Consider the following 24,785-nt stretch of genomic DNA (forward strand, 5'->3'; position numbering starts at 1 on the left):
CAGTGAACAAAAACCGGTCTGCACCTGTATACGAGACATTGCTTGACCTTATTGTTATTGAAGTGCGCATGCTAGCTGGCCAATCAACATTGAGCTCGCTTACACATGAAATAACGTTGTTGAATGAAATGTAAAAATGGGTGGAGCTATGGAGTAATATTCGGTAATTCATGCGCAGACACTGTGCACTTTGAATACACAGTTAAAATTGTCGTCTGCAAACAAAATAGCGGCCGGTCGCAAATGTCGTATTATTAAAGATTAAAAATGAAAAGAAGCGTGACAATAATTTAATTATTTCCAAGCTGTCTATTGATCTGAATTTAAAAGTGATAATTAAATAATTAGTTCTATGTCGATGATGTTACAACTTTCTGTCAATTTCCGATCAAATGAAAAGATGATAATTAATTAATTTGTTTGTTTTACTCGCACACTATGCTAACTAGCAGCAGCGTATTTTAATCAAATGAAAATGTGAAAAACACGCGCGGTTTAATTGTAATTAAAGTTTCGTATTTTTAACACATAGGAAGAGTCATTCATCTAGTCTACTATAAAAATGGAATTAACCACTTTGTCTCTACAGTCGCTAACATGGCGTCTTTAACCTTAAAGCGTCGTTGGACGAAAAAGAGTCATAAAAAAAATAAATTAAAACACAAAACACTAGAGCATTCCAAGAGTCATGGAAACTTGACAACAATTGGCTTCGCTTTGATAATGAATCAAAATCAATGTACTGTGACGCCCTTAGCCTGTACAAACCAATAGCAACATTCAAATTTTTGTACACTGCTCACTTCCTGTGCGATGCGCTCAAACCCATTGCCATTTTATAAAAAAATGTACCAGAAGAAAGACTTGTGCTATTCTGAGGTTACCCTCCTTTTGACAGCCATTATTCAGACTCTTGAGCACCTGTCGGAGACTAGGTCAGGTCTCATGATGAAAAAAATTCTGAAGGTCACACCCCAAACACCAGAGACTGATAAAGATGGCTTGTTCACTTTTGAATATGAAGGTCACACTATTACAGACAAACAAAAAATGGTTGGCTCAAAGAAATTTTGGGCCAGCGCTAGCCCTGAAGAAGTGCATAAAGAGCTAGGAATATTGAATAATATACAACGACTAAATACCACATGTGCAATGTTAATCATTTGGTCAGTGTTTAAACAATCATGGGTGCATTAACTGACCCTTTTTCACCCTGAAATCAGTCGACTGGTAAAAAAAAAAAAAAAAAAAAAGAAAAACCTACCTACCCTCCTACATTTTTCTGGCCATGTTCCCTGAACCAAGACTATTTTTTTATTTGGCCTTATGGCATTGACATAGCCACTTAAAACTAATTTCCAAAGAAACAACGATTTTGATTGGCTAAAAAAGTAGATATGAGTAACTTCCCTTTACGGTAGCTATGCGACATGAAAGACCGATTTCGAAAGCGAGTTGCAGATTCTGGGAAAAATGGATGCTGTGAACGAAAATGGAAAGTCAAAGCAACAGAAATTAACACAATTCTTTAGAAAAGAAAGCAGACAGAATAATGTAAGCTCAGGAAATGACCAAATGTTAGGTTCACGATCCGACGACGTCTAAAATAGTGCAGACGTGAATGCAGAATCGGAAACATCTACCTGTCAAGTCTCACGGTTTCGCCGTGAGTCTCACGGTTTTTGACATGGAATGACGGTCTCATGCTGACTAAGTTATTCTCACGCATTTCTTCAAAAACAAAAAAAAAATGAAAAAAAGTTTTGTTTGGATTTCATAAAATGTTGTATACTTACTACCCAGACGGGAGGGCTGTTTATGTGGTTTCTAACCTAAATACCACATGTACCGAAAACTGTTTTACGGTGGTAATGTATCATTATCACTACGCCACCGGTGTCTGTGTAAACAAAAAAATCTCCTGCAAAATGTCAGCAAGTGGCTCACCAGCGAAGAAAATTTTTCAAGCAAAAAAAGGGCTAATTTCAGACAAAAATAGTCTTAATTTTGCTCAGGAAATTTTCAGGTGGGGCATGCCCCCGGACCCCCCTAGGTTTGGCGACTAAGTTTTTTTCCTTAGCGCCAACCTAGGATGATGATAATATAATGACAATAAATGTGATGAAAAGGTGCTTCTGGTACATGTCATAAATTACTTAAACGTGTTAAATGACTTAAATGTGTTATGATGAAGTAGATTTCAATGATAATTTATTGTTTTGTTACAAATAAGTATAGTATATTGATAGAAATAATAAAAGTTGTGAAATGAACATGTTTTGTTTTTGATATTGTTCGCACAAACGTCTCCCTGATTTTCCAAACTTCTCCATGTTTCTATGGTACATGTAGTCCCTGCTAGAGATGGGGGAATGGGGCCGAATAATGCCGAATATTTCATCCAAAAAAACACTGGTTATCGCGCATGAAATTCCCAATTTGAAAGGCTAGGGTCTTCCCAATTTCCTGATGAAAAGCCCTGAATGTGATCTAAACAAATTCAAGCTTCAAAGCAGGGCTCGAAATTAACACTCCCACACTCGCAAAATGCGAGTGAAAAATACTGATTGCCAGTTAATTTTTAAGCCACTAGAAATTTTTTGAGAGTAAAGAAATAGTGAAAAAATATTGGTAAATGCGCTAGACGTCGTGATCGCTAAACCGTAGATCAATTTATAGAACGTCTGAATACCCGTATGCGGAAGCGCGCACCTTGTATGTAGACAAGTAAACGTATAGTGTAGACTGGTATTCTTATAGTATGGATACGAGGATGGTATTGATACAAAGAACGTGAAACAGTCAACTATTCACACGTGTTCATTGAATTTGAACAGACATAGCGTCAAAGCGAAAAATAACTTCTACAGACGGAAATAACAATACGAAAGATGAAGCAAAGATAACCGTTGAGTTAAAAAAACAACATTTAATCCTTCTATGAAAACAGTGAAAATGTGGGAACAAGAACTTAATATATTACTAAAATTTGCGAGAATGTTTTTGGATTTTGCGAGTTGGTATTAAAGCTGCTCGCAATGTTTTGCAAGTAGAAAAAAAAAGTTAAATTTGATCCCTGCTTCAAAGAGTGCTTATTCATTTTGTTTTGATCTTTTGTCCTACGGGCGTGAAAAATATGTAGCATGTATGCCATGTAATTTACATGGAAAGGGTGGGTGTAATGATTGTTGTGTAACACTCCCGCATCATGTCAGGTGATAAATTTGTGTGGAAAGCACAAGGGATGTATCAGAATCATCATATTTTAGAAACAGCGAAGTCCCTGGAACTAATGTTAGTCTGCAAGAAATACTTCATTCATAAAACTTTAAAACATTTTCTTAAATAATAGCAAGCCCCCACTTTTAAACAAGAACATGGGACTCACTTTACAACATTTTCAGACAATACTTTAACCATAAATTCACAAATATAACTCAACATACACATCTATGATCTCCCACTTCCAACTTAATCCTGTCTGACATGCCACAATAATGGCTTCTGCCAAGTTCTGGTCGATTTTCAACCCACATACAAAGGTCAATAAATTTCACAATCGTTTAAGTCGAAATTAGGACACACATAATTCAGTCAATGTAAGTAATTATCATTATCTTGTTAATAAAAATTCGTTGTTGTTTTATCAATACAGTAAGGAGAATTAGATAAAACAAATGTATACTCATGCGCCCAACTCATTCTTTGTCGGCAAGTTAACGCTAACGCCATTAGAATATTGGAGATCGTCAGTGTATTGACTTCAGTATTTTCAGATTGTAACACTTGAATTTGTATTAATAAAACGACGAATCTAATCGAAAAGGACGTACCTTTTTACGTGCTAACAAACCCTGAAATCTTCGTTCCTTTGTGGACGTAATTTTCCAGTTTTATGTCGACAAAAAGAAAATTTTTATATCGCGGTTGGTCACTGTTTCAGTGTTTCTCCTACACGAGCTGTTTACCGACTGACTGTGATCACAACGCGAGCCGAATGAGTATCACGTGATCGGACAAAAACGAGATCGCACCGGTTTAAACAGTGGGCTTTTGTCGTGATTGGTTAAATTATGATAAACGCATTTAGAAATGGTCTGGTTTGCGGAGATGGCTGTTTCAACCAAACCGCTAAATACAAAAATTCAAACTCCAAGTGCAGTCTAGTATCCCGCTTAAAATATCATGAATCGTATCTCTGCGCGGAGGGAAAAATATATTTATTAATTTTTGAACTTGAAATGATCAGGAATGCGTCAGCCTCATTTTTACCAGTACAATTCCGTGTTGTGTCCAATGGAATGTGCGAAACATCATTTGTTTCGCAAAAGCATAAATAAATAAATTGTTCAAATATTTAGACGCGCATGTTCTGAAACAGATTTTTTTTTAGTGAACAATGTGTTGCCTTTCGCTTGCATAACTATTTCACACATGTACGTATAGTTCTTATTGAGTGAAGCATTGTCATATATTTTGTTTACTTTATCCAGGTACCTAAACAAACAAATAGGTCCCTGCTTTATCACAACGCTTGGCATTGACTGTTTTTATTATAAGCATGAATCCAGTTTTAATCAATGTATGTCTATAATTGGTGTTCTGTTATTAAAGTCGAGGTTGAGAAAAACAATTTCGATCTATAGTGATATATAGAGTTTATGGAGTAACGGCTAGCTTTAAGTCGTACAGCTACATGTACCATAACTTTAATAATGCTTTTCTGGTTTGAGCTGAAAATAACACAGGTATGTGTATTTCGAGTTTTATGATGTCCCGGTGTGTGTCCCAGTACTTATGCACAATACCCTTACTAGACTCACGAAAATTGTAACGATTTTTTTAAAATATAGCCTGATTTTAAAGCAATCAATACACTACATTGTTTGCATTAATTAGGATATACACACATCGCATATTTTTTAACCTTGTGTGTTGGTTTTCGGGTATCATTCGTGCTTTTTAAAAATAAGTCCTGTTATCAAATATATCATAAGGCTAAAGCTCACATGAGTTATTTTTACATGATAATTTCATTGTGATAACATATTTAACTAGATCTAGTACAATTCTTTGCATTACCAAATAGGTAAAATATAATCATGTTATGTCGCACGATTTCTTAAAAGAATGTTTCGGTCTTTAAACACATATAATGTGAAACTGCAGTTGCACCAGCAGTAATTATGCAATCCGGGTATATATTATTTTACAAGGAACCATACAATGAGGCACACACACAAAATGCATAAGACGAGACACACAAGTACACACAAAAGCATAAGAAAGGTCTAAAACAGGCCTCAATAGCACAAATCGAAGTTACATTAACGCTGGTCGCCTCTGAAGACTGGGATTAGTACCGCATAGATGATATTGACGGGGATATACGGAATACCGTTAGGCCATCGTCGTTACACATTAAAATCCAGAGGGCGACAATGCGATAGTACGATGGCGACAATGCGATAGTACGATGACGACAGTGCGACAATACGATGGCGACAGTGAGATAGTACGATGGGGACCATACGATAATACGATGACGTAAGTACGATTACGCTATAGTACGATGGCGACAATGTACTAATACGATGACGACAGTGCGGCACTAAGATGGCGACAGTGCGATGGTACGATGGCGACAATGCGATAGTGCGATAATACGATGACGACAGTGCGACAATACGATGGCGACAGTGCGATAGTACGATGGCGACAATGCGATAATACGATGACGACAGTACGATAACGCGATAGTACGATGGCGACAATGCGATAATATTATGGCGACAGTACGATATGACTATCGCATTGTCGCCATCGTATTGTCGCACTGTCGCCATCGTATTGTCGCACTGTCGCATTGTCGTCATCGTACTATCGCGTTGTCGCCATCGTACTATCGCATTGTCGCCAGCGTACTATCGCCTTGTCGCCATCGTACTATCGCATTGTCGCCCTCTGGATTCTTATGTATAACCCCGATGGCCCTAACGGTATTCCGTATGGATACGACGTACTTCATTCACACAGCACAAGTCGAACTGTGTACCTTCTTTAAACCCATTAAAAGAACTACCGATTACGCGTGGGCATGGTGTTGTATTCTCCAAACCGGTTGACTCTAGCTTCAAACTGGCATATCCGGATCACTTGAACACAGGTGGTTAGCGTGTGGCTATGATATTAATTAGTGAAAACATCATTTTGAATGATAAATAATCATATTATAACGAAAAATTAACTTTTCTGAAAAAAATATTTCACTATCAAATATATATATATATTTGATAGTGAAAATTTTTTTTTCAGAAAAGTTAATTTTTTGTTATAATATGATTATTTATCATTCAAAATGATGTTTTCACTAATTAATAGCATAGCCACACGCTAACCACCTGTGCACTTGAATATGGGTTAACATCTTCAGTTTAAAGCTATTGTTGGGCCAACAAGGTGTCTGCGTCGTAACATGTCCTGAGTAAACCGTCTTGAGGTCAAGTTAACATGGACGCCTTTTGCCCTGGTTGTTAACCAGGCGATACAATATCAATAGATGTTAAACGAACATTATTTTTAATAAACATATCAAAGATATTGTACCAGTATCGAAACAAAATTGTATAAGGAACATAAGTTGTTGGAGCACATTTAATTATTTTATATTTTAGAACATAGTCAAAATGAGCGCTAAAATGAAACACGTACTTACACGATTGTTCTCGGTGACATTCTTTCAATTAATTGACTTGAAATGGATGCTTTCAAAACATAGTTATATGTTTGTAATTTATTTAACAAAAACCTTTTTATTGGTTGAACACGTACATAAATATAAAATATATTTGACATGCGTAATGCTTATTAAGTTGATGGCATGTTTTAAGGCAGGACGACAAAGCTGAAAAGTATGTTAAACGTCTCAGTATACTGGCGGTACATAGTCCATAATTATATAACTGTAGTAATGCTCATAAATTGAAACTGCATTCATGTTAATAAGAACTGCATTTCACGCATGTGATATGTCAACTCAATTCCTACGCAATAAAACTCAAGATTCAAACGTATTAGAACTGAATTCCCACGAATTCGAAATTTATTCATAAATAAAGCATTTAAAATCAATTTGCAGTCTGTTAAAGGGGCCTATTCACGTTTTGGGAAATTGACAAAACTTAAAAAAGTTTCAGATTCGCAAATTTTCTTTGTAGTTAAGATATTTGTGAGGAAACAGTAATACTGAACATTTACCATGCTTTAAAATATCCATTAGGCCTACATGCATTTTTGACACTTAAAAAAACTAAAAATAATAAAGCGTTATACGCGAAACGATTGAATAATTTGGAGAGTTCTGTTGTTGTCGTTATTTTTTTGTGATACTACGAGGATTGCTTATTTCAAGTATAAAATACATCACTTATTATATCCGCTTGGTTGGGCGATTGGTCTAAGTCAAAGACTTTTACTCCAGGGGTCAGTGGTTCGAGCCCAGTTAAGGGTTACTTTTCTCTTTCTTTAATTTTATTTGAGTTGTAACTGGAGCTTTTAAGATCCAATGTTATCATTAACCAATATAAAGCATTGAATGACATACTTTAATGCATGCCAAAATCTGTGAAGAGGCCCCTTTAAAGCGGTGTGTTAACACACAAAGTTTGCGGTTATTGACAACAAACGTGTTTTACAGAGTTAAATCACGCGCGTTTTACACCACAGTTTGATTTATCTCTAATTTTGACCTTATCTTATGATTCTTGACTAATAGAACGTACGTGGCGTTAGATGAGTAATATTTAAAAGCGTAAATAAAATTGAATGTGGTCATGGACTATTAAATATATATGACCCGCCCTCTGTGAAGTGTGTTTAATGCATGTGCGTCAAGTTTCGTCCCTGATTCACCTGTGCTGTCCGCACTAGCTTATCAGGGACGACACTTTCCGCCGAAACAAGATTTTTGGCAAGAAATGACTTAGTTAAATCGAAAATATCATAAAGGCGGAAAGTGTCGACTCTGATTATCCTGTGCGTAAAGCGTTTTTGTAAATACACAATTTTTGACAATACGCTCGAAAAAAACAAATCAAATATTGCCTTTTTTCGTTTTATTAGCTCATATACGTATGACCCGGAAATTTGAGGGGAGTGGCACAGCATATGTGCTCCTCACTGTATCCGATTGTGATAATCTTTAACATGTCTTTTCAACTCTTGCATTGTTGTCCCCTACCGGTTTCACCGGAGGGGACCTATGGTTTGCGCTCTGTGCGTCTGTGAGTCTGTCACACTTTTCTGGATCCTGCGATAACTTTAAAAGTTCTTAATATTTTTTCATGAAACTTGAAACATGGATAGATGGCAATATGGACAATATGCACGTCATTTCATTTTGTTCTTACGTCAAAAATTCTGGTTGCTATGACAACAAATAGACTAGAAATACTGCTGAAAATGGTGGTTTTCTGGATCCTGCGATAACTTTAAAAGTTTTAAATATTTTTTTTCATGAAACTTGCAACATGGATAGATGGCAATATGGACATTATGCACGTCATTTCATGTTGTTCCTACGTCAACAATTGTGGTTGCTATTGCAACCAAAAAATAATTATGTTTTTTTCTGAAAATGGTGGAATTTCTGACAATGGTGGAGCCGGAAGGGGAACATAATTATTGCATGACAATAGCCTTGTTATATCTAATTTGTTTCGCACATAAAGTAAATTTTATTACATGCTTTATATTTTCCCCATCCTAACAAACCATAGGCGTGTACATTTAAATATAACGGGCTTTATATACCATACAAACGATAAAAAGTTACCGGTCATGACGCAAGTTAACCTGACATAGTTGTAATATTTTAGCGGGTAGAATTACAAGTAAATCGACCACGCACAATGAAACTTTTTCGCGTATCGCTGCGCACGAGTGAAACGCGGATCTGTGTCTGTGCCAAAAAGTCCTATGTTATGGTATTTGGGAAAACATGACTACATAAATATTTAGCTTTCAACGTTTGCGTACATTGTGTTCAGAGGAAAACAGTTTTGTGTGCGATGAATATGATTTTTGTATAATTAAATGAATGGACGCCATTGTTTATACATGTATACATTAAACATTCGGTCTTGCAAGTGAGCTGTCAATCCATTTTAAGACGGAAGTTGTGTTAGGAGATTTAATTTATTCTATGCACATTCGCTTGCAGTAGTGTACAACTTGGAAGCAACTATATTTTGGGCAGTTTAAAGCATTGACGAAAACAACAACAACTCCTTATTAAGTCATAATCGGAGGAAATGGCACATACTTAGAGTGCATAATATAGCATGCAATGTCTTATCACACAAAGAATTCTGAGAATATGTCAAAGCATTGGCCGATGGCATATTACAACAAGTACGGAAGACCAGAAAGGACATACTATGACACCGGATATTACGACGGTTACATCCCACCATATCCGTACAGCCTCGCATATGACGTGCCCGGTTTGCGCTATTCCCGGTCGCTCTATGGCCGTGGTGCAATGTCCGAATATGGCTACAGATCCCCGTACACCTATCGCAGCGAGCTGTTCGGTTCCAGATATGCGTCGTACCCTACGGAGGACGAATGTGACCTTTACTACCCACGATTTAGCCGTTACAGATATTGTAAGGATCTCTTTTACCTGCACGTCAAATAATTAAAACATACAATTTGAGACATATTATTTCGTGAAAGTTAGATATTAAAATGCAAACTCTGAACAGGTTTATTTTCGCCAAAAATACATTTCGAGCAACTGATGAAGAGTCATGACGAAAGTTCTTGGAACATTTCTTTCAACAACTTCTTACACATTATTTATGCAAAACATTAGCAAGTATTTCGTAATAGCTTTTATTTAAACATGACCTTTACAATGAAAGACTATCCAATGTTTCAGTTGATATTTTGGAAAAACAAATCACACGCCATTTTCATGATCGTTTATTTCTAAATATATTGGCTAGCGCCAAATGAAACATGTTTTCTTTAAAAAAAATTGTCATCAACATTTTTTCCTTTTTATTATTAATACAAACATGGCTTCATGCAAGGCAATACATCGCAAGTTGAATACATAGTCAAACTTCATCGAAATAATTCTTAACATACTTGATAAATGAATTAATAAGGTGTATTAGGATTGAATCATATACATGTATTCATGTAATGCAAATGTACACTCATATAAAAATAATAAATAACGACAGAACACGGTAAATGATGTGCTATATTATTTTATATTATAGTAATTCAAGATAATATCGATAAATTAAAAAATGGTCTATAAATAACCATATTCGATTTACTGTTTTATATTTTCAGGGTACTAGCCTTCGAGAAAAGATGACCAGCTCGTTTTGGAATGAAAAAAATACAGTTTCGTTTTTCAAAGTACTCTCTTAGATTCTTAATATTTAAGATCACCGATGGTTTATCATTTGTAATAGGTAAAATGCAAATAAATGTCATCATCGGACCATGAAGACTTTTCAACGCGAACCTGCTTGTTATTCGACTGTTAGCTCACATGAGAACGAAGTGGTCATTGTTAGCTATTTTGGAAGGTGGCCCTCTGGCGTCAGTTATTTTCTTCCAACGGCATCTCATCATTTACCGGAGAATTATCAAGAAACTTTACAGAAATTGTCATAGAGTGACACTTTTTGTTGTACATATTTTTTAGGACCCGAATCCACCCGATGTTCTTGGACGTAAAATAGGAGGTTTTGGGTATTCCGATAATGACGTCACGTTTGCGCATGCTCGAATTTTGGCCGTCAACACTGCGGCCATGTCGCTATTGTTTGCATTTGATGAACCGCATCGTGATAAGGTTATCATAATAATCTCTACTTGACACATATTCGCGACCATTTTACAGAACAACAAAATACTCAGAAATTGAAATTCTTTCAGAATCAATTAAATTCAATGAACGAACACAAATAAGGACGAAAATAAACAACAATAGATTGATTTCATGTAATCAACATTTAGAAACTGATTTGAATCTATTTGTCTGTAAAAACTTACCTTGTTACAGATTAACTAAATCCTCTTGATAAATTTGTTTTTATTTAATTGTTCACACCACTTCTGACACTCTTTGTTTCAGCATTTTTAACCCAGTGTTTAATTGCCCCTGTTCATCACAAACCGATTATCTCGTTATGATCGGATACTGTCCAGACAATTACTAACAAAACAGGGTGTCATAAATCTGGGAACCTATACCCTGAATAAACCACATGTGTCTGGTCATTAAACACAATTTATGATACCTCCAGGTTATCTCTTGGCATATTGAGCAGTCATTTAAGCCAAATACAAAATACTTAACAGTAACTTTAATAAAATATTTGAACATATTTAAAAAATATACATTTTTCATAAATGGATCAACAGGAACTGTACAGTGTATATATATAAGCCAGTTTAAGCATAACAATAAAGTGTTTAATAACTATAAATTTAAAATATTGTACTAATTTTCTGCTACACAATTAACGTATTTAACGGGTACCTGCAAATGTAAACTCGGCTATAATTTGTAAAGATCATGCGTTACTGCAGTGTTCGAAACATCATCATGAAAACAAGCAATAACGTTTGATCATAGTAGGGATGTAAAACACTTGCGTAAAATAATTAAAATGTATAATTTATGGTATCATTAAATGCTACTACATTAAATGCTAGATTTGTATCGCTCATTATCACTAGTAAATCGTTTTCAATTAACATGTAAAGATCGACAGTTCAATTTTCAAAATATGCAGGTGTTGTTTTTTTCCATTTGAATGCTAAATTTTATTAATTATTTCATTCAATGAAAAACCAAACGAAAATTCATTCAGTGTAAAAGAAAATTAAAACTACATTGAAAGATTGTAATGTATAGCGCTTTTTTTAGGGCTATTTTTTATAACAATGCACATATTACAATACATTTCTATCGCTGATGAAAAATAACACTATCGCATCCACACCACTTATAATTATAATCAAATTATTATATGTTTTGTTATTTTTGAATTATCTTTTATTTAAGTCCTACTTTAAGAAAGAAAACGGGAATTTATAGTCTTGTTTTGTGAAATTGTCAGTATTAAGTCTTCCGACGACCTTTACTCTAATACAATGTAAATGGCCGCGATCGAGAGGGTTGACGGCCAATCTATTTTTAGTAACGGAAAACCCCTCTTGTGACGTCACGCCAAAACCTCCTATCAAAGAATACAAGTAGAACCAAAAACCAAAACACATATGTTCAGTGTCTTAACATATACAGGCTACACATGTTTTTGTCATTCATACATTGTTCTAAATGCAGAATCGCTAGTTGGAGGTGTTTGATTCTAGACGATATTTAACTGTATAATTCTATACAAAAACGACAGTTAAAAGAATATTCTCTCTTATTAGACATAGGGGAAATCACGTGACAAACAAGATGGCGACGTTCATGCCGAGACATGTATTTTTCGCCATTTCTTACCCTGTATTACTTGTATTAATTGTTTCAATATTCGCTCTTTATCTCGACTTAACTCGCTGCGAATTTTTCCTTAGCGGGAGCTGTAATAGTGTGACCCTCTAAGAAATTTCGCATCGAGTAAAATCGAGATATAGATCGAATATTAATACGATATAAACGCTTATCGCTTTCTTGTCGATATGGCTGGTAAGTGAGCGTCATTTAAACAATTTATTAAAGAAATCAAGGGTATAACACGGCGAAAAATGCTGTCTCGCCTGGGACTTTCTGTTAGACGTAAGTATAAGTATTGGTTGGTGAACTCGGGTCCTGCTCTGCTGCTAGTAGTCCTCTACTTACATTATCAAAGTCATGCCCTTGGGGAAAAAACTGGTCACGCCTTAGAGGTCAAATGCTTTATAAAGACGTTTGTATGAAATAACTTACACATTTTATCAGGTGTGTGGCATTAGATTGTTTTCCTCTATGAAGATAATTAAAATAATTCCCATTTGTTTGAAACTGGTAATGCCCTATTACATATGTGAGCGATCTAGTTGCTTACTTCATAAGTTCATCGCCATTTACTTTGGCAAATAATCAACACTGTGCAGAAATCATGTAATGGTAAATAGCAATACTAAAACCATCATTCACTCGTGTATGCTTGTTGTTTTTGCTAGGTTCATTATCCTTCAACGGAAGTGAATTGTTCGTATCGTTTTGTTGTAATAAAATAACACTGAAACCATCACTTTATCGTCTTTTTCCCAGTTCATAATTTTTCAAGGATCTATTGATTGTTCAGATTTTTTTTTCTTGCTTTAAACCTATTTATTTTAGCTCAATTGCATAGAAAGCCTCAGGCTTTTTTGAAAACGCTCTCGAGTTCGTTTTCTTGTACTAGAACCTGTACTTGGTGCCTATGTGGGAGATCTAAAGAACGCTCCCACAGTGGGAACCCGTGTTCTCCCGGTCGCTAGGCGGACGCCATATCCATGAAACCACGACGATCTGTTGTATTGAAAGTTGTCGAGCATCGCGTGATTGTTAAGACTGCAATTATAAACAAGCTTAGCAAGAATTTTTACAAGTTTCAGTTTTGCTTTCTTTAAATTATAACATTTCTTAAGCCTGTTTTTGCTCATTTTATACATTTAGAATCCTCTGTTCTGTTCGGGTTGGTTTTAAGGGTAATATCTTTTAAAGGCGAGTTCTGATCGTTTAGTTAGAAGACATACTATATGACCATTGTTGAAACACATATTAAAATAATAATTTGTACCTTTGAAACATTCCCCCACTTTTTGTTTTATCTGATTTCTGATACATGTATTGTGCATTTTAACGCGTGTTTGGTATTTGGTAACATAAGTCCAATGTTGATATGACTTTGAATCCAAAGTCGTAGTCACAGGAGTAAATCAGAAATTTCAACTGCATACGCGGCACAAACAGCAAATGCCATTTTGTTTCCCCGATGTATGATAGTGTTTAATATATGAGCCGTGCTCTGTGAAAAGAGGGTTCAATGCATGTGCGTAAAGTGTCGTCCCAGATTTGCATGTGCAGTCCGCACAGGCTAATCAGGGACGACACTTCACGCATAAACTTAATTTTTGCTAAGAAGATACTTTCTTGAAACAAAAAATATCATAAAAGCGGAAAGTGTCGTCCCTGATTAGCAATTGCGGACTGCTCATGCTAATCTGGGACGACACTTCACGCATATGCATTTAACCCCTTTTTCACAGAGCACAGTCCATATCTGTATTTCATTGTTTAAAGGGGCCTTTTCACAGATTTTGGCATTTTTTAACTTATTCATTAAATGCTTTATATCGATAAATGTAAACATTGGATCGTAAAAGCTCCAGTAAAAAATCAAGAATAACATTTAAAAAAGGAAAAGAACATTGCCTGGACCAGGTTTCGAACCAGTGACCCCTGGAGTCCTGCCAGAGTCCTGAAGTAAAAACGCTTTAGCCTACTGAGCTATTCCGCCGATTACACATAGATGATGTATTTTATACATTATATAAGCAATCTTCGTAGTTTCACAAAATTTAACGACAAAAACAGAACTCTCCAAATTATTCAATCGTTTCGCGTTGCAACGCTTTATAATTTTTAGGTTTTAAAATCGTCAAAAGATGCATATAATGGCTATATTAGACCATGGTAAATGTTCAGTATTACTGTTTCCTCACAAATATCATAACTAAAACGAAAATTTGCGAATCTGAAACAACTTTTTTCAATTTTGTCAATTTACCAAAGCGTGAAAAGATCCCTTTAATGAACATGCAATTGCTGTGTTTAAGTGTACAAATACACGCTGTTATTATACTTTAGTATTATGTATTCTGTATTCATGGATATTATTGTTGTAAAATAAAAAAAAAATGATTAAAATATATATTACGTTTTCGTTTTGTTCAATGCTTATGATTATATTTAGACGGGTACGGGTGCTATGCTACAGCATTATTTTGATAAACGATATAACTGTAAAGTGTGATTACCTCCGCGTGATCAGTCATGCTTTAAAACTGTATTTTTGTATCATGCATTTATTTTCGATAAAATGCATTCAAAACGCAGTATTATTTAACCGACTTTGATTGATAATTTTCCATAAACAAAACGACATTTGTATCATTTTTTAAAGTCAGAAGTGCGTATTTGCTCGCTTGGTTTAAGCCGTACAGGTATACATTCTTGTGACTTGATGACCTTTTTTTTGTTGTGAAAGTTTGTTAAGCTGTAAACAAGTCTCTTAAACATCCAAATGTAACGGTGTTAAAAGTGCGTCGTATTTATTTATGCAAAGTAACCCGCATATTAAGATAAGTATTAAACACCAAACTTGCATTATAGTTTCACATATTTGTCCTCATGACATGGTACTGAATTTGAATTAGTTGATATTATTTGATTTCATATTAGCATAAAATATAAATAAACGATATCAATATAATTTTCTGGTGTTAAAATGTTTGACAGCAAGTAAAAGGGAAGGACAGATTATCGATTACTGAAAAGACATATGTTTTTTACCCTTTTTATTACAACTTATTTTTAACATTCATTGAATACAATTAATAGAAAAGCGTTTGCCACAACACCAACCGAAGCGAGTTTGCAGATTAACCCTTTGCATGCTGGGAAATTTGTCGTCTGCTAAAATGTCGTCTGCAAAATTTCTAAAATTAGCATTTTCTTCGATTTTTTTTCAAAGAATACTGTCAGAATAGCAAACAGTTTGGATCCAGATGAGACGCCACGTTCTATGGCGTCTCATCTGGATCCAAACTGTTTGCAAAGGCCTTTAAAATTCGGTTCCCGCACTGAAAGGGTTAATTGCCAAATCAAAGAGCGCTGATCAATATTTAATAAACCACATTGTCCTTATGTGAAACGGATTTTTCACGTTAATTTGTCCCTTGAACCAACAATACATTAGCATAATTATTCACATGGAACTGAACCTGCAATCGGCAGCTTGAATTTGACTCAAGCATGAATTTAAATAAAAGACTGAACGGAAGTTCGCTACGCGTTTAGGTATTAAATTGTACAGATTTTTTTGCGTTCACTTTAAATAGATTGTTTGTTAAGAGTTACACGTGGCCGTAAACCGCTGCATTTTCAGATACACTTATAAAATATAAAATATAAAATGAAAAAAAATACTTTATTAGAATTCTGTTTCGACAACTCATTATATGATTAGGTTATTTCGCGCTAAAATTGTACAAAATCGTTTAAAGGTAGCCAGATAAAGATACTAAAACAAAGCTTAAATATAAACCGTGCTGTGGGAAAACTGGGCTTGATGCGTTTGTGTAAAATGTTATCCTAGATTAGCATGTGCAGTCCGCACAGGCTTATCAGAGACTTTCCCCATAGACTGGATTTTCGATTATAAAACAATTTCTATACCATTCGAAACATTCTATACAAGCAAAATGGCTTATCTGGGATGTCACCCTAGGCTCATAAATTTAGCCCCATTTTCACAGAGCGAGGTGCATAGTTAGTTACAGCAGTAATCATAAAACATCGAGTTCTGTATATATTTCCTTATTGCCAAATATACGAGTCCGGTGATGGAATTTACTTAATTGTACTTTCTTACGTTTCTTATTATGCATTTTTTTTTAATGATTGTTGCGTGGATTCAGGTTCGGATTTGGATTTTGAAACATTAAAGGGCTTTTCAAATAACGAAAATCCGTGAACACAAGGTGGCTTGTTTTGGAGGTCACATAAGGAGGACTACTATTATTTGCCTGTCATGTAAACAAACTTGATGACATACGTACAGAACACATGATCAAGATCAGAAGTCCAATGTCCATCATTACGTCGAAAAACTGTGACCACAATAGAAAAATAGGTCTCGGATAAAATACAGATGAAATACAGTACCAGGGTTGTCTCAGAACTTTTGCTGATCGGATTGTTCCCTTTCACGTGACAATTATTAAAGCACTCTGTGTATTTTTATAATAACATTTAAAGAATGCATGACTTTACGCTGCCAAACTGCTCAGCCGCTTACTTTATGCAGTCTCGGCTGAATTCTTAACATATGATAATACGCGTTTCAAGGGAGGTAACTTGTACAGTGGCAAACGTAAGCACAGTCAGAATTACATATACTAGTACATGTACATGAAAACAAATCTACTAAAACACTAAAAAGGGACAGGGGCGTAGCAACCCGTACGCACAAACGCCGTTGCGTACACATTTTAAAATCGAAGTTACTTAATAACGCACTGTGCGTACACTTAAGTGAAATGTAACACAGACACCACATTTGAGACAATATTAGGTCGAATGTTCCAGCAGCCAACCCATCTGGCTATCGGAAGCTAAATATGTACCTACAATTCGTTGACCACCTGATGTCGGAATTAGAAACAAGACTCCTGGCATCTGAGACTCGGCACATAGCTCAACATTTTCTCCCAAAGAAAGCCGTTGACATAATACACGAGGTCGGTGAGGAGATTTTCCAGGCATATCAAGAACAACTTTCGGTAACGAGAGACGAGTTACACTCCGAGATCAGAAGATGGAGGACAAAATGGTGTGGGCGCCAAAGTGTAGGCTGCCAAAATTTGTGCTCTCATATTTCGGATTATTTTGAGAATACCAGTGACAGGAAAAATGTGATTTTTGTCAGTGATATTCATTAATGTTTGACGGATGCAATACTTAATTTATCTTTAAAAAAAGATATGCTAAAAGTAGAATATTAGTAGAAACTATTTGATCTGTGTTAATATTTTGGGAATATTTTATCAACGGATTAATATTTTTCCTGTGGTGAACACTTTCTCAACGGATTAATTTTTTACCTGTGGGGAACATTTTCTAAACGGATTAACATACTTGCAATCACAATGTGTCTGATTAGATATAATAGGGACCAATTATTGGATTTATCTGCAGTGTCGAGAAATCATACAATACCAAACAAAGGAACGTTAACCATTTTAAAGCAATACAATCTTTTGAAATATAGAGGTACCCGAGGCGGTAGAGATCAAGAGTTACGTGTATGGGACACAAATAGTGGAGTAAATTTAAATAATCTACAACGTTTACCATCACAAATTACAACTGTAACATCTTTGAAAAGACACAGCACACAAAACATTTCAGATGCAAACGTAAACAACCTCTCATACCCCAAGAAATGCAATACACTAAATGGTCTAAACGAAAAAATATCTTGCCTTACATTGAACTGTCATTCTGTTGTCAGAAACAAAGATGTTTTGATTGGTCAATATCTGAGAGAAGAAAAAATCGACTTTGCCGTATTCACAGAAACCTGGTTCTCAGATGAAAAGCAACACCAAATAGATACCTCAGACTTAAATCAAAATGGTTATACAATGAGTACTGTAAATCGTTCAAATAGAACAGGCGGTGGAGTGGCTTTAACTTGTCGGACTGGGGTTACTATACGAAAAGTGTCAAGTAGTAATACCCGGACATTTGAACATGGTATATGGCAACTGATTCTCAAAAACATTACAAGTAATGTAATTGGCGTTTACAGACCACAATCATTAGGGACTTAATTTTAAACAGAATTTTTCGAATTCATGGAGGACATTGTTCCCAACTATTCAAATCTTATGATTCTTGGAGATTTCAACTTGCATGTTAACAAAACTAACAGTGTTGTGACTGAATTTAAGAATTCTCTTGTAGCAATGGGTTTGGAACAACATGTTAATTTCAGCACACACACAGAGGGAAATACACTCGACCTAGTAATCTCGGAGGCTACAAATGGTATTGAAATCAATTCGTGTGAACCAGGCCCTTTCTTTTCGGACCATTGTGTAGTTAAAGTCGTTACCAAAGTACAAAAAGAAAAAATCAAGAGTCAAACAATAAAATTTCGAAATTTTAAAAACATAGACCACTCAGCATTTACTAACGACCTCAATGAAATGTCAATTACAGCAGACAAAGTAGACACTTTTGTAGAGCAATTTGAATATGAAATCTGTAGAATTCTTGATAAAAACGCTCCATACATTGAGAAAAACAAAATATGTCGTGCACCAAAACCATGGTTTAATGAAAACATTCTTGAACTAAAACGTAAAACACGCAAACTGGAACGCATGTGGAGAAAATACAAACAACCAGACCAATATGAACTTTTCAAAAATGCCAGAAATAAATACACTTTCGAGTTGAATGCAGAGAAGCAACGCTCGCTTAGTCAAAAAGTAATTGATTTTTTACGGAGATTCTAAAAAACTCTACAAGTTTGTATCAGAATTAACAGGAAAAAATACTGATAACCCTATGCCGGAAGGTAAAAGCGACACCGCGATAGCTGAAAATTTTGCCGATCACTTCCTGGATAAAATTAACAAAATTCGAGATGCCCTTGCAAGTTTCGAAAAATTCACACCCGATCACAAGGAAGTGCCATGTTTCGGTATGTTCGAGGAGCTAACCCAAGATGAAGTGAAAAAGATCATCAATCATCTTCAAACAAAATCATGCGAACTAGATGCATTGCCAACAAGAGTACTAAAATCATTTTTAAACGAGTTACTACCGTTCGTGACAAAATTGGTTAATCTCTCTCTGAGTCAAGGAGTTTTTCCTTCAAAATTTTAACAGGCAATAGTAAGACCACTTCTTAAGAAAATTGGACTAGACCTGAGTTATGCCAACTATAGACCAGTGAGCAACTTATCATTTCTATCGAAAGTGATTGAAAAGGCTGCTCTGTTTAGACTCAATATACACGTAAATGAAAACAATCTCCTTCCAAAAAATCAGTCAGCCTACAGACAATTCCATTCTTGTGAATCTGCTTTACTTAGACTAGTCAATGATATACTCGAAGGTATGGAATAACAAGAGGTTACAGCACTTATCGCCATTGATTTGAGTGCTGCCTTCGATACAGTCGATCATGACATTCTAATAGACGTGTTGCAAAAACAATACGGTGCATGTGACACGGCACTAAACTGGATAGACTCGTATCTTCGTCCATGAAGCTGTCGCATAAGTGTTAATTCAGCTTTATCGGCGGCACGTTCTTTGGAGTGTAGTGTCCCCCAGGGTAGTTGTCTTGGTCCATGGCTCTACCTGACGTACGCTGGAACAATGTTTGATGTCGTTCCTCCCTCCATCACAGTCTACGGTTTTGCAGACGACCACACCGCAAACAAGCGATTCAAACCTACATCTTCTTCTGTTGAAAAAACTGCCATTCAAGAACTTGAAAGTTGTGCACTCGTTATTAACAACTGGATGAACGAGTTTAAACTGAAAATGAACGCATCAAAAACGGAATTCATCATGTTCGGTAGTAGACCCCAATTAAATAAATGTCAATCTAAAGAAATAGATATTGCTGGTGACACTGTTAAAGCAGAAAAATGCATACGGTATTTGGGTGCATATTTAGACGAAACACTAAATTTTAAAGAACACATCAAAATTAAGTGCCGTACAGCCATTTACAACTACCTTAAAATCAAAAACATAAGGAAATACTTAACAAAAGAAGCAACAGAAATACTCGTTTTGTCTTTGGTAATATCCCATCTAGATTATTGTAATCTCATCTTGTATGGAACAGCTCAATGCGAAATAAACAAAATGCAACGTATCCAAAACATGTGTACCAAATTGGTACTCGGCCGACAGAAATATGACAGTTCAAAAGATGCCTTGTATGAACTACACTGGCTACCAGTAAAGGCTAGGGTAACATTCAAATTACTGAACTTCATGTATAATTGTTCTGTTGGTAACGCGCCAAAATACCTTACAGAACTTTTAAAAGAAAAAGTACCAGCACGTAACCTACGATCTACCGTCTCGTATGACGGATGTTATGATGTGAAACGCACAAAGAGAAAAACTTTTATGGACAGGAGTTTCGGAGTTGTTGGTCCGAAACTGTGGAATGACCTTCCATCAAGCATCCGGACTTCCGCACCAATTAACATTTTCAAAAGGAATTTGAAAACATTTCTCTTCAGAGACTTTTACAATCTATTTTAATTGGAATACCTGTGATTTAAAAAAATAATCGAGACTCAGTTGTACTGGCTTATTGTTCACTAGGACTCATAGGACCAAGCAATTAAAGAATTGTGCGGGCTTCTTTGCTCGAAAAGGATATTTATTGTACAAGTGACTGGTAACCAAGAATCATTAGGGCTTCTTTGCTCAATGATTGAATTACATCAACCAGCTGCCTTTTAGTAATGCTTAGGCCTTCTAGTTGTGTCTTATAGTCACACTGTAATTTTAACCTTCAAGTTGTGTCTTGTAGTCACACTTGGTCAGTCTATTTGTGACTTGTAGTCACGATAGTTTAAATTAGGTTAAAACCCAAAAGAAGTGTCCTTAAGTATGACAGGTGACCGGTAGCTGTGGGATCCGACAGCCAGAGAGCAGAAATATCCTTTTACGTATCCTTTTAGTTAATGAAAAACAGTTTCTTTATGTTGCCAAATATTTGCTCATATTATCATTATAATTATTGTTTTAACTCTAGTGATATCAATTTATTACATAATATTTTACTTTTACTGTGTTTTAATAGTGTAGCCGGTATTGTTTTATTGCTCAAGTTCCTAATAGCATTCTTATTTATATCACACATTTTAAGATCATTAATCCTTTAACTAATGCTGCATAATAGTATCAATACCTCTTATCTTTTATCAATTTTATGTACGTAAATATGTTTTGTACAACGCCATTGAATATAATTATATAAATAGGCGTTTCATCAAATTAGCAAGTTTCAAGTTTCAATGGACGGGACAGGGCAATCCCAAGGCAGATCTTCAAGAGACTCTGAATTCAATGAACGAACACATTTACCCAGGGATCTTTGCTATACTTAATGTATATGGTAGGATGGCTGTGTCAACCGCTACAGCTGAACGTTCCTTTAGCACCATGCGAAGGGTAAAACATATCTTAGGAACATAATTATAACAGTGAGATTGTCCGGATTAGGTTTGCTCAACATTTACGGATAAAAACAAATATCTGGAGAAACTGTTTTGGATATATTTACGCGAAAAAAAGAAAGCAAATGGGCATTGCTTTTTCAGGACTGATCCGACTGAAATAATTACATTCAATAAGCTTTGCAAAAGATTGTTAAACAAGATAAAACGGCCGTGATAGCATCAGAATCTTAGATTTTAAAATTATAACAATCTTTCATTCCTTTTCCACAATGTTTTCTAAGTGTTTCATACTAGGTAATATTTTTTTTTTGGGAGAACACACTTGTTTAAAATAAAATTCCACAATATTACATATTAAAATATCTAATTGATGGTGAGATTAATAAGTTGCGATCGAGTCGTCATTGAAATTTTGACACAATAGCTAAGACGGTAGCGATACACCACTTTTAACCGATTGTAAACAAGTAAACAAGGGTACGGACGATCGAGTTTCTGGCTCGGCAATATTTCTTTCCGACGTTTTTTGTCATTATTTATTGCTCAGCCACCACTGTTATTGTGGGGAAAGCGGCCCAAATGCTTAAAAATATTGTCGTATAGTACCCGATGAGATATCAGTTGAACAGACCGCCGCAATAAAACTCAAATACTTTTGAAATAGGCGTTTTGCACTATCCAATCAATAAATCAAAGAACTCTGACTGGGTTTCGGCGACTTAAAAATATTGTAATAAAAAAACGAGTAAAATGCAACCAAAATGCGTCTTCATTTAAATTTTTATAGGAGAGATCCCCATACCCCCTTGTGAGAGGTGGATTACCCCATCCCACACTCTCCTCCGTCTAGGCGCTTCGCTCCTTGCCAATGCCGTAGAAATTGGAAGTTGCGTACACTTCATTTTCATCTAGCTACGCTCCTGAGGGAATATGCAAACGTAAAACCAAACGTCTATAAATTACAAATTTAATCGCTAATATAAATACATGTAAATACTTATTTAATACAATGTATAACTTTGCTACGAACGAATGCTATAAAGCAAATTTTAGATTAAATGAAACATTTACACTTTTCTGAAAATTGTGCAAACGTGTACTTTTCTTGTAAACGACAGTCAAATGAGAGGACATCCAACTGTATCGTCAGTCTGAATAAAGGCTGTAAAACATTTAACAATTACTTGCTGTTTTGAAACAAATCCATATTATTTAACATTGTTTTAGTCAGAATTGGGTAAAGAATACTCGTACGCATATTCGGCATTGGGAACGTGACCGACCTTCGGACCCGGAAGAGAAGAAGAAAAAGGCCAATAAATATAAACATGGATATTTGCAATTCATTTCCCGCAACTATATTGGAACATATATTACTCTATTTTTAGACAACTTACAATGAGGTGGCTGATTGTTGGATGTATCTCTTGTCTTATTACATCAACGGTCAATATCACACTTAGACGTCAAACATCACATTTTACCATAAAAGTTGAATGAGTAGTATCCGTGCATATGAATACATCCCTTAATTACGGTGGCATAGAGGTGACATTCACTCCTCTTTTTTGTCCCCTACCGGTGAAAACGGAGGGGACTTCTGGTTAGCGCGCTGTGTGTGAGTCTGTGAGTCTGACACACTTTTCTGGATTCTGCGATAACTTTAAAAGTTCTTCATATTTTTTCACGAAACTTGAACCATGGAAAGATGGCAATATGGAGATTATGAACGTCATTTCATTTTGTTCCTACGTTAAGAATTATGGTTGCTATGGCAACAAATAGACTAGAAATATTGCTGAAAATGGTGGATCCTGCGAAAACTTAAAAAGTTCTTCATATTTTTTTCACGAAACTTAAAACATGGATAGATTGCAATATGGAGATTATGCACGTCATTTAATTTTGTTCCTACGTCAAAAATTCTGGTTGCTATGGCAACAAATAAAGTTAAAAATATTGCTAAAAATGGTGGAGTTTCACCGGTAGGGGACCATTTTGCTTGACAATAGTCTTGTTTAAATTGCACTTTTATTTTTTCTATCTCGTGGCGACGACTTACTATCTCGTGGCCACGAGTTAGCTATGTCGTGGCCTCGAGGTACTAAGTCTTGGCCACGAGATAGAAAAAAGAGGAGTGCAAAAATAAATAAAAGAGGAGTGCAATTAAAAAAAGAGCTGTGCAGTAAATACAGGAAGGGTGCATTAAGCAAAAGAGGAGACAATTTTAGCTTTCTCGTGGCCACTAGTTAGTTAGCCAATCAAATTGTTTGTTATGTCAATTCTTCCAGTTAAATATCGTCTTCCAAGGAGATATATATGCGTACAGAATATGTGCACATTTTACGCCAAATTTGATTGGCTGACTAACTCGTTCCCTCGAGATAGCTAAAATTATCTCCTCTTTTGTTATATGCACCCTTTCTTTCTTTTTTAAATTGCACTACTCTTTTATTTAGTTTGTCACTCCTTTTTTGTTTATCTCGTGGCCTCGACATAGTAAGTCGTGTCACGACATAGCTTACTCGTGGCCACGACATACTAGTAGTAAGTCGTGGCCACGAGATAGAAACACGAGGGCCATGATGACCCTGTATCGCTCCACTGTTTTTTTATGCGAAAAAAGCGTGCAATGCGCATGTGTTGAAATGTACTCGAGCATGTGACTTTCTCTTTCTATCCCTCGTCCTACTGGGCGCTTAAAGTTGGAAGGGTGAGCATTTTTATATATGGAAAACGTTACTACGGTGGTAAATAGGCATTAT

At 35.6% G+C, this 24,785-nt stretch overlaps 1 protein-coding gene and 1 long non-coding RNA gene across 3 annotated transcripts in view; one reads left to right on the top strand and one right to left on the bottom strand.

The window, feature by feature from the left end:
* Positions 1–4,001, bottom strand: part of LOC127862257 (ornithine decarboxylase 1-like) — a 30,514-nt gene extending 26,513 nt beyond the window's left edge. For both annotated transcript variants that reach the window (XM_052401316.1, XM_052401319.1), the window contains exon 1: positions 3,834–4,001. The gene's annotated coding sequence lies outside the window, so the exon portion shown is untranslated. The remainder of the gene's footprint in view (positions 1–3,833) is intronic.
* A 5,049-nt stretch (positions 4,002–9,050) lies between these two features.
* On the top strand, positions 9,051–14,043 carry LOC127862268 (uncharacterized). The gene is made up of 3 exons (XR_008040524.1): positions 9,051–9,668; positions 10,369–10,769; positions 12,282–14,043. It is a non-coding gene; the product is annotated as an uncharacterized LOC127862268 (long non-coding RNA).
* The last annotated feature ends 10,742 nt before the right edge of the window (positions 14,044–24,785 follow it).

This window comes from Dreissena polymorpha, chromosome 16 (assembly GCF_020536995.1).
Source record: "Dreissena polymorpha isolate Duluth1 chromosome 16, UMN_Dpol_1.0, whole genome shotgun sequence".
NCBI lineage: Eukaryota > Metazoa > Mollusca > Bivalvia > Myida > Dreissenidae > Dreissena > Dreissena polymorpha.